Here is a 12,261-nt window from a genome sequence, read left to right as displayed (position 1 = left end):
AGATGATTTACTACGTCTCACAAATTCGGTCCATTGTTGGCCACATTGCTTTTGGTGCTATGACAAGGCAGCATATTATGGTGGGGAATGTGTGGTGGAGCAGAGCTGCTCACTTGGTAGTGACTTTCTAGCCAAAGAGAAACAGGAAGGAATGGGGAGGGGGTTGTCCCCAAATCTCCTTCGAGTGCATGCCCTTAATGACCTAAGTAAATTTCTTCCAATAGTCCTTACTTCCTAAAGATTCCACCACCTCTCATTGACACCACAGGCTGGAGAACAGGACTCAACACATGGGCCTTTGGGGATCATTCAAGATCCAAACTATAGCAGAAACCTAGATGCAAGAAGCTGTTGTAATTATCCATTAGTTTTATTGAGACTTGAGAATTTGATACTCAACTAGGTTTAAAAAAATTTTTTTTTAAATATAGAGAGGTGACTACATTTAAGAAAATAACAAAATATAAGGATTTGTGAACAACTGCACTGTTATTCTACCTAGCTTGATTGTAGAAACCAAAATCCAGGAATCATGCCAGCTCCTTTTTTTCCCTCACTCATTTAGTCTGTTAGCAATTCTTTTATTCTATCTTCTAAATACCCCTTGGATTTGTCCCCACTTCTTAACTACCATTTATACTGTCTTCAGGACCTTATATTTTTCATCTGAGTAATGGTGTGGTGGTGCATGCATGTAATCCCAGCTACTCAAGAGGCTGAAGCAGGGGGGAATCACAATTTCAAGGCCTACCTGGGCAACTTAGTGGGACCCTATCTCAAAAATAAAAAGGGATAAGGATGTAGTTTAGTGGTAGGGCACTTTCCGAACATGCTCAGGGCCCCAAGTTCAATCCCCTGTACTAGGTGAGGGAAAACTATATTATTGTTGTTTTAGAAATTGACTTTAAATTATTATAAAACAAAATTACATAATGTTCATTGTATCGTAACAAGGGTACTTTGAAATGTGTAGTAAGATCCAAGTTACTTAGAAATTTATCAGATTTTGGCTTATAGAGGTACCCCCATATCTGCCCCTCTTCCAGTGTATGTATTTAAGAGAACTCAGGTAGAAGAAAGTGAGGTAAGAGTCTCTGTCTTGGTGAATGGCTTCAGAGAAGAGCTGTAGAGGAGCATAACTGCTTTGAAGATTTTGAAATGATGAAGTAATTGGGCAAATGTATTAGTCCATTACACAAATAACTTTTTTCTTAGTCTGTTTTGCATGAATATATTTGTTATGATATCAGAATACCTGAGATTGTGTGATATATAAAGAACAGAGACTTATTTCTTAAAGTTCAGGAAGCTGGGAAATCCAGGATTGAGGAGCCTGCATCAGATAGATGCCTTCTTGTTGCTTTAGCTCACGGTGGAAGGTAGAAGTGCAGGAGAGTGTGGGAAAGCAAGATGGGGCCGCACTCACTTTTATAACAAACCTCATTCCCCCAGTAATGACAGAATCCATTTATGAGGGCTCTAATGTTAAAACCTTAACACCTCATTTTAGGCCCTTACCTCCTGATACTGTTGCTTTGGGAGTTAAGATTCTAGCATTTGAATTTGGGAACCTTATCTGCTTCTTAGAAGAAAACTTGGATCTTTAATATCTTAAAACTGCCTCCTGAAATAGTAGTGTTTAACTGATTGAGGGCAGTATTAGTAATAAACAACAGTACTGTTTTTGTCAGACCATTTTTATTACATTTATTTTCTCCATAGTTTGCTATTTTCCCAGATCTCAAGGATCAATGGGGGAATACTTGTGATGTTTATTTCCCTGTGATGCTCCCCCTTAATTTTTTAAAATTAAAAACTGTTGATAAAATTGTTAACTTTATGCTTACTTATAAGCATGTAAGCAACTGTAAATAAAAATGGAGAAGAGTAATTTCCATATTATAGGAAAATCATGTATTTTTTCTATACTTACAGAAATTGGCTCTGATATGGGGGAAAAGTTCTCATGAGTTAGAAATTTCAAATAAATTAAAAAGATTAATCAACTTATTTTATGAAATGAAATCTTACCTCTTCAAAATGATTAAGCTTATGTATTTTGCATGAGTGTTTGTTATGATTAAGGACTTTACATTCTTACCATACATTATAGTTCATTTATGAGCAATTTGAAGGTAGTAAACTGTCAGGGGCCTTGGAATGGTATATTGTATCTACCTGTTAGTAAAATGAAGCTTATTTTTACAGTGTAGGAGAGTATTAGGCTTTAAATAAAGGAAGCATTTGTATGCAGTGTTCACAGATACTAACTGGATCTCTCTCTCTCTTTTTTTTTTTTTTAAAGGAAATTTTCTTTTTTTGTTGTTGAGTGAATTATGCTTTGTCCTAAATTTTATCCTGTGATATACCTCAATCCATTAATTATTCTCTTACCTTTGACATGCTTGATGCTTACCTCCTAATAAGTGCTCAGTAGTTTAAAAAAATTGAATATCTTGGTGACTTATAAAATACTTTGTCTTTTGTGCTTCTGTGCCTTTCACTTTCTATATCTGTAATGAGTTTTTAACTTAAAGTTAAGTAACAAAATGGAAATCGTTAGTATTTATAGATAAAATTTATTTAAATTTAAAATGCTTTAGCAAATCAAAACACATCAGCAAGCTTCATTTACAAATTCTAAAATGTCTCAGTTTCATTTTTTGTTGTTGCATCTTTTATCTTGAGTGTTAACCTTGAAGTAACGTGAATCCTTTGTTTTTTGTTTTTTGGTTTTTTTTGCACTGGTAAATATGGTTGTCTTTATTTTCTTTTTCCTTGCCCAGCCCTATCTAAACATAAAATAAAACTACAGGACTGAAATTAACAACCCATTAAAATCATCAATAAGTTATGGAAATCATAAAACTTTTTTTTAAGTAATTAAGGGTATTAAATTATTTAAAGTATATAAAGTCCAACAGCTGGGGGTAAGGTCTCCAGGAAGGCTGCTCAGGGTAAGAGAGAGCAGACCAAAGGAAAACCTTGGAGTTTGAAAGACAAAGGGAACACATGACATCAAAGTGCAGGCTAGAAATTTCACTTTGAAGAAAATAACATTTCTGAAAACATTTATAAGAGCAACAATAGCATCTGCACAGTGGGATTGTGAAGAAGACTGCCTATAGAAAATGAAAGCAAGTCTTTACATTAAAATGAGACAAGTGCTGAACTTAACTATGTTAACTATGATAGTGTGTCTACTATGGATATAGATGGTTAAAAGCTGGTAAAAGGTAATGATGCTAAAAGAAAACAAAAACAGCATTGACCTTTTTTCTACCTAGCCCAGACCTCATTCATTTTGTGTACTATAAAGAGTGAGGTGTGAGGTGTTTTATCATTATCAAATGCTGCATCAAAATAGATGATTTTTCTCATGTGTTTTTCCACTATAAAAGACATCTATGTTTACTTATAAGATGTCATTTTGATTTTCAGTACATATAAACAGTTATCAAAATCTCAAATAAAAATGCTGCTGTGGCTCTGACCTTGGACTGCTAATCTGAGTGCACAACTCTTCTGACCCATGCAGACACAGGCACGTGGAGCTTTTTCCTTCTGGCTCCCCAATCCATACTCATAGGCCTTGTGTGGTAGAGGCTGTCATGCATGGACTGCCCCCATGCAGCCGGTAGGCCGTGGGATGGTGAGACGGTGGTTGGGTGCCCTAGTGCTAACAATGCAGGATAAGGTTAGCTTGTTTAGCATGGAATCCAACAGAAAGCTGAGCTGCATGATGATCCCTTTCAAAAGGCTTCATGGGAGTCTCTTTTTGTAGAGCATGAAATGAGTTTGGGTTTGTTTCGTTTTTGTTTTAAAGAATTGATCAACCACAGGCTTCATGATAAGCTGTCGCAGGCTGAGTTTTAATAGCTCCTTAGCTATCCAAGATTAATGCCTGATTATCTTTTCTTTACTATAGTTTTCATTTTGTTTCTAGGACCATAAAGCTCAGGAAGGGTTCATAACCCCCATCTTTAAATGTGTCTACTCAATGTAGTATGAGCAAACTAGAAAAAGAGGATGGAATCTCCAGTGTCCTCTTTGAAATCAATTGAATCAAATCAAGATAATTTCACACAAGTTTTCCGTTGTCATTAGAAACTGATTATTTTTCCTATATGAATATTCTGCATTTATGTGTTCTGCTGGGCAGGCTCTACCCCACTTTTTGCTAAGGATTTGCTTAAATACAGGTCTTTTGACCCTTTTATTCAAGTATAGTTTTGTTTAGGTTTAAAGAGGAGACTGCATCATGAACCCAATTTGAGAGATTGTCCTGAATTAGCCCAGTGAATATTTTGCCCTGCACTTTTCTGTCATACTGGGTTCTGGAAAGTGAACCAAAATTTGGCACTGGAGTAACCTCATCACTCCCAATATTCTGCAGGCTGCTGTGGTCATCAATGTCACTGATGCTGGTGGTACGTAAGCTCACCTCTCTATGAGAGAACTCTGTGCTTTCAACATCCTCTTCAATCTCCTCTGGCTCTGAATCAGAACGATCTGAAGAAATAGTTGATACAATGCTGTCCATTCGTATTCGTTCCATCTCTTGAGGACCCTGCAGCTGTTCCAGTCGCTGCTTTAAAAAATCTCTGTTCTCATTCCAAGTTCTCAAGCTAGTGCTGGCTTTTCCTTTCAGCTTCAAGTTTCTTGATGTGTGCTTTGGCTTTATTGAGCAAACACTGCACACAGTGTTGTGTGCCTGGTGCAGTGTGGTTCTAGTAGAATCAGAACTTTTAAGCGTTGTAAACACAGGTGCAGATGAGATCGTTGGTTCTTTTCCAGCTCATTGTGTTTAGATCTGTTGGCTGTGCTGGTGGTGCAGCTCCCGCTGCTGTGTTTCTGTGCCGGGCTCAACCGGTGGGGTCTTTGAATGCTTGTAGCCCGGGGTTCCGCATGGAAGGGAATTATGAGGCGTAGCCATGTTCACACTCTCGCTCCCCGTGCTCCAAAAACTCGGTGGCCTCCAGCAGGCGCTACAAGTTGATCATCCGCACCCACTCCATGGGCACCACGGGTGGCGACCGGCTTCTCCGTGCTCCCGTCCCTTGTGGACACGAGGCGCGCAGGCGGCTACAGCCCCGCGCTGCCCCCGGACATGGGCCCGCGGGCCAGCCCGGCAGAGGCTCGGCGCCATGAGTCGTATTTTTAAGAATTTTTAAAAATTAGTTAATTAATTATGTGATGCTGAGGATTGAGCCCAGTGCCTTACACCTGCTAGGCAGGGACTCTATTACTGAGCTACAACCCCAGCCCTGACTTGTATTTTTTAGGGATGGATAAAAGAGGGATTTGTTAGCTTTGGTGAACAGTGGCATGCAAATGATTTTTTTTATTACTAAAATTCTTGTTAGGTTAATTCATTGTAACATTTCATTTTACCACAAAATAGAGATTGAGTTGTGAAAGTTAAATTCTTACTTGGAAAAGATTAGTGACAATTGTGAAATTTACCTAAATTACATTTCACAAGGAAGAAAACAGCCCTTATTACATTTTTCATCTTGAAAGTGGGAACTATTTACAAATGGCTTATGGTTTGTCCAGCTTGTGATGACAACATTTCAAACTTGGTATGATGTAATATCTGTTATGCATGATGTTGCACATGAATTGTCAAGTATGTTTTAGTAATTTTTAAAGTGCACTGTAACTCTTTTATGTTGGTCACTTGAAAATACTGACATTTCATTTTGTGTATGAATATAGAGAAAAAGAATGGTGGCTAATGAATTGTGATGTGAACTTGTTTCTACTGTATTATCAAATTAGGATGGAAACTTACTTGATTTCAGAAGACATGTTCTGAAGAAAAATCTAGTTCATTCTGTTGACATACACATATGCTCACAAGATCATTTCACTGTTTCTGGCTGCCCTGATGATAGCAGTCTTTAACTGTGCATATTCCATCTGTTCTTGCAACATCTCCAAGTCTTCTTGTGCCCATTTCCATGTGGGTTGGTGTGGGAGTGCAAGTCAGGGGACATTGTACATGGAAAGTAAGAGTGCATGGAAAAGGACGAAGTCTGAGTTCATCTTTACTTTTGAAAAAAGCATGTATTGTCTCAATCATCTTGATGTGGCAATAAGAACTGCTCTTTACCTTTAAGTTCTTCGTAATTTATCTAAAAAGTTAATGAGTACCATAGTGTAGCAAAACAAGGTATGAGAGCATACAGGAAGGAGTAACCATCTTCCACCAGCTGGCAAAAGCATTTATAGAAACGAAGTTACCTTTAGTATCATTTTTTACTCATGTTTTAAGAAACTGTATCAAGATAAAATTTATATGCAAAAAATTTTGTGGCTGGTTTAATGGGGTTTGATAAATAATATGTGCCTGTGAAGCTATTCCTGAAGAAAATGTTTTTATCATCTCACTCCAGGGAATTGCCTTAGCACCTTTGAATTCAGACCTTGCTTCTACTCCATTAACTGCCAATCTGATATCTTTCTTATAGATTTATTTTGCTGATTCTAGAACTTAATGTAATGAGATCATGCAGTAATCAGTCTTTTGTGTCTGGTTTCTTTTGTTCAACATAATTGTAAAAATTCAATCAGTATATGAGTAATCAGTTCTTTTCCATTGCTGAGTAGTATTGTGTTGTATGAATATATCTGAGTTTATCTGTATATCTATTTATGGACTTTTGTGTTGTTTCCAGTTTGGGGCCACTGTGAATGACATTTCTGTGACTGTATATGTAAAACTCATTGTGGGAACATGTTTTTATTTCTGTTGAATAAATACTTAAAGAGTGGAATTGTTGGTTGACTAAGTATATGTTTAACTTTGTAAGAAACTATGAGATGTTTTCCAAAGTGGTTATATACCAGTGTATGAGCATTCTGATAGCTCAGTTCTCACCAATACTTAGTATTGTTAACCTTTTTAATGTTTGCTGTTTTAGTGGATCTGAAATGGTATCTTACTTTGGTTTTAATTTGCATTTTCCTATTATTGAGATAATTATTGAGGTTGAATACTTTTTATGTGCCAGTTGACCTTTCATATATCTTCTGTTGTGACATTAACTATCAAATTTTTACCCATTTAAAAAAATTAAAAGTGTAATTTATATATATTTAATTTATACTTTTTGATGGACACGTCTGAATTTAGACAAATGTGTACATTTGAATAATTACCAACAAAATTAAGCTATAGAGTAATTCCATTCTTGCCCTCCCTATTGATTATTTTTCTTTTGATGTCTGTCGTTTATGCCTGTAGCCCTAGGCAACCACTGATTTGTTTTCTGACTGTAATTTTGTCTTTTCCAAAATGTCATATAAATGAATCATATAGCACATAGCATTTAGTCTAGTTTCTTCTTTTATCATAATGCACTTGCAGTTTATACCTGTTGTGTGTATCGGGAGTTTTGTTTTATTGCTGAAAATATTCCATTATATGAGTATAGCATGGTTTATTCATCCAGTAACCATTTGAAGGACATTTGATAGTCTTTGAGAATTATGAATAAATCTTCCACAACTATTTGTATATAGGATTTTGTGTGAATGTATGCTTAATTTCTCTTGGGTATATATCTAGAAATAGGGTTAGTGTATCTTACAGAAATGTTTGTTTACTTATCATATTATTTTCCAAAGTAGATATGCCATTTTGAATTAATGTAGGTAGTATACAGTGATTTTAGTTGCTCTGTATACTCTTTAGCACTTGGAACAGTGAATTTCTTAGAGTATTACTAGTATAGTTGGGTGCTTCTGCCTTGATTTGTATTAAGGTGCCAGCAGTTTACTCACCATTGCTTTTGGACTATCAGTACAAGTGTCAACACAATTGTTCACTGTATTTTGTGTTACTCAGAAAGGTTATTCAACACCAAATATTCTCTCCCCCATTTTTATTGGTGCATTATACTCATATATAATGGTGGGATTGTTATATATTCATACATGCACACAGTGTCACAGTATTATTTGGCCAATATCATTCCCTAATATTCCCCCTATCCTGACCCTTTGCTCTACTCCTTTCCTTTGGTACTTCATTTGTTTTAATGATGTATATGCCTCTCATGTTCCTCTTCTTCCTCCCCCTCCCCCTCTTCCTCCTCCTCCTCCCTCTTCCCTCCCCCCAGCTTTCATTAATTATTTTTGGATAGTCTTTATTATTATTATTATTAGATAGAAACTATTTCTTCAAATTTACAGATTGTTTTGCTGCTTCTTCTCTTTCCTCTTAGTACTGGAGAGCATATTCATGGACTGGCACATGCTAGGCAAGTGCTTTAGACTGAGCTATGTACCCCAATCCCCTTTCCCATTTCTTTGATATTTTGGAAAGCTTTGTTAAAAACTGGAAAATTTGCAGATTACAAAATCAACATATAAAAATCAGGAGCTTTCCTGTATATCAACAATGAATCTGCTGATCAGGAAAACAGTTACATCCACAATAGCCTCAAATAATCATATACCTAGGTATAAATCCAACCAAAAAGGCGGAAGAACTCTACAATGAAAATTATAGAACATTGAAAAAAAGAAATTGAAGAAGACTTCAGAAGATGGAAAGACATCCCATGTTTATGGATAGGCAGAATTAATATTAAAATGCTCATACTAAAAGTAGATATTCAGTGCAGTCCTCATCTTCACAGAACTAGAAAAAACAGTTTTAAAATTCACTTGGAAGCATAAAAGACCCAGAATAGGCCAAAGCAGTTTTAAGCCAAAAAAGCAATGCTGGAGACATTGCAATATCTGACCTCAAATTGTACTACAGAGCTATAGTAACAAAAATGGTATAGCACTAGCATAAAAACAAACACATAGATCAGTAGTATAGAATAGAAAACATAGAGACAAACCCACACATCTACAGTCATCATGTCCTGACAAAGTTGCCAAAAACATAACACTGAAAAAAAGACAGTCTTTTTAACAAATGGTGCTAGAACAAAAGTTTATCCATATGTAGAAGAATAAAACTAGACCCTGCACAAAAATCAACTCAAAAGACCTAGGAATTAGACTAGAAACTATGCAACCAACTCCTTGAAGAAAATGTAGCATCAACACTCTAGCATTTAGGCACAGGGAACAACTTTCTCAATAGGACCCCTAAGGCCCCAAGAAATAATGCTAAGAATTAATAAATGGAATGGTATCAACTTAAAAAGCTTCTGCACAGCAAAGAAAACAGTTGGGAATGTGGATAGAGAACCTACACAATGGGAGAAAATTTTTGCTAGCTACTCTTCTGACAGGATTAATAATCATAATATATAAATAAAACTTTACACCAAAAAATCAAATCACCCGTTTAACAAATGAGCAAATGAAATAAACAAGAACTTCTTGAAGAAAGAGATACAAATGGTCAACAAATATATGAAAAATGTTCAACATCATTAGCAATTAGGGAAATGCAAATCAAAACTACACTGAGGGGCCAAGGTTGTGGCTCAGTGGTAGAGCACTTGCTTACTGGGTTCAATCCTCAGCACCACAGAAAAATAAATAAATAAAGGTATTGTGTCCATCTACAACTTAAAAATTTAAAAACAAAAAACACAAAAAACTACATTGAGATTTTATCTCACACCTGTCAGAATGGCAGTCATCAGGAATACAAATAATAAATGCTGGAGAGGGTATAGAGAAAAAGGAACACTAACACTGTTAGTGGGATTGTAAATTAGTACAACCAGTATGGAAATCAGTGTGGAGGTTCCTCAAAAGGCTAGGCATGGAACCATCATCCAATCCAGCTATACCACTCCTCTATATATATCCTGAAGAATTAAAGTTGTCATAATACAGTGATACATGCGTACCCATGTTTATAGCAGCATATTTCACAATAGCCAAACTGTGGAACCAGCCTAGGTGTCCGTCAAGGGGATGAATGGATAAAGAAAATGTGGTGTATATACACAGAATGGAATTTTATTCAGCCATAAAGAAAAATAAAATACTTGCAGAAAGATGGGATGAAACTAGAGACCATTGTGCTATTGTGTATTTTTTGTTTGTTTAGTGACTTACTTGTACTAATTCTGTTGTATATGTGTGAATGTGTTTCTGAATTCATTGCTTATCTTTATTTTCTTCTTCTTAAGTACTTTTATGCCTGATTTTCTAGGTGTTGTCCTTGTTAGTGGTCAGCTGATGATTAAAGGTTGTTGTTAAAAATCTTGGGCCAGTAAATGTTGCACCATTTTTCTTTAGGTCTTTGGATCGTGGAATGTTTTAAAATTTTAAGCTGTTTCAAGTTTGCCCCATATTTAGCCAGACTACTTTGTAAGTGTTCTCTCTGGCATCTCTTGAGAAGGGGCAGCCATGTACATACATACAGCCTTCCTGACCACCAGTGAATAATACTTCGCCTAACAGGCTCTCTGGCGGTCTCTTTCCTAGGCCTTCATGATAAATTTCCAGTTTTTCAGCTATTTTGTTGCCTGCCCCAACCAGTATCCCTGGGATAATAGCCTGCCCTGATTGTACTTTTGCATTGTTGGGCATAGATATTTTTTCATGGCTTGTCCTGAATAAAGTTATCTCCTCTTATAAGACAGAGTACCTGTATTCCTCATGGCTTGCCATGTCTGCTTAGGGTAGAATTTTTTTGCCACAAACCTGACAGTACTGGTAGGGATGCAGTTAGCTCCTAGCTAAAATATCACATAATTCTTGAGATTTAGTAGATTTTTCTTTTTTTAATTGTTTTTATTTTTATAGACTGCATTTTGATTCATTGTACACAAATGGTATACAACTTTTCATGTCTATGGTTGTACACAATGTAGATTTATACCATTCATGTATATAGGGTAATAATGTCTGTCTCAGACAACTATCTTTTCTTCCTCCACCCCCTCCCACCCCATTTCCCTCTACACAATCCAAAGTTCCTCCATTTTTTCTCTTGCCTCTCTGCTGGGGGTGGGGGACATTTTGTATCTTCATCCACTTATCAGAGCAAACTTTCGACCTTCGGTGTTTTGGACTTGGCTTATTTCACTTAGCATGATATTCTCTGGCTCCATCCATTTACCAGCAAATGCCATAATTTATTATTCTTTATGACTAGATGATATTCCATTGTGTATGTATACAATAGTTTCTTTATCCATTCACCAATTGAAGGGCACCTAGTTTGGTTCTACAATCTAGCTATTGTGAATTGAGCAACTATGAACATCGATGTGGTTGTATGACTGTAGTATGCTGATTTTAAGTCCTCTGGGTATAAACCGAAGAGTGGGGTAACTAGGTCAAATGGTGGGTCCATTCCAAGTTTTTTGAGGAATCTCCATACTGTTTTCCAGAGTGACTGCACCAATGTGCAACTCCACCAACAATGTATGAGTGTGCCTTTTTCCCCATGCCCACACCAACACTTATTATTGCTTGTGTTCTTGATAAGAGCCATTCTAATTGGAGTTAGATAAAAATCTTATGGTGGTTTTAATTTGCATTTCTCTAATGACTGGGGATGATGAGCACTTTGTCATACATTTGTTGTTCACCTGTGTATCTTCTTCTGTGAAGTGTCTGCCCAGTTCCTTAGTCCATTTATTGATAGGCTTCTTTGTATTTTTGGTGTAAAGATTTTTAAGTTCTTTATAATTTCGGAGATTAGTGCTCTATTGAAAGTGTGTGTGGAAAAGATTTTTTTCCCACTCTGTAGGTTCTCTTCACATTATTGTTTCCTTTGCTGAGAAAAAACTTTTTAGTTTGAATCTATCCCATTTATCGATTCTTGCTTTTATTTCTTGTACTCTGGGGGTCTTGTTAAGGAAGTCTGGTCCTAAGCCAACGTGATGAAGATTTGGGCCTACTCTTTTTTCTATTTGGTGAAGGGTCTCAGGTCTAATTCCTAGATCCTTGATCCATTTTGAGTTGGGTTTTGTACAGGGTGAGAGATAGGGGTTTAACTTCATTTTACTGCATATGGATTTCTATTTTTGCCAGCACCATTTGTTGAACAGGCTATCTTTTCTCCATTGTATGTTTTTAGGCACCTTTGTCTAGTGTGAGATAACTGTATTTATGTGGGTTTGTCTCTGTGTCTTCTGTTCTGTATCATTGGTCTACCTGTCTGTTTTGGTTGCCAATACCATGTCATTTTTGTTACTACTGCTCTATAGTAGAGTTTAAGGTCTGCTACCTCCTGTATCACTTTTCTAGCCCAGGATTGCTTTGGCTATTCTGGGTCTTTTGTTCTTCCAGGTGAATGATTGCTTTCTTTATTTCTATGAGGAA

At 36.4% G+C, this 12,261-nt stretch overlaps 1 protein-coding gene and 1 pseudogene across 2 annotated transcripts in view; one reads left to right on the top strand and one right to left on the bottom strand.

The window, feature by feature from the left end:
* The window catches only part of LRP6 (LDL receptor related protein 6), a 179,145-nt gene that overhangs the window by 49,576 nt on the left and 117,308 nt on the right, over positions 1 to 12,261 (top strand). The window lies entirely within an intron of this gene.
* LOC306662252 (max-interacting protein 1-like) lies at positions 4,326 to 8,054 on the bottom strand (annotated as a pseudogene). Its single transcript has one exon. The product of its transcript is annotated as a max-interacting protein 1-like (transcript).

The sequence above is a fragment of the Sciurus vulgaris genome, assembly GCF_902686455.1.
Source record: "Sciurus vulgaris genome assembly, chromosome: 5".
Taxonomy (NCBI): Eukaryota; Metazoa; Chordata; class Mammalia; order Rodentia; family Sciuridae; genus Sciurus; species Sciurus vulgaris.
Note: the sequence above shows the minus strand (reverse complement) of the source record. Positions and strands in the feature narration are given on the sequence as shown.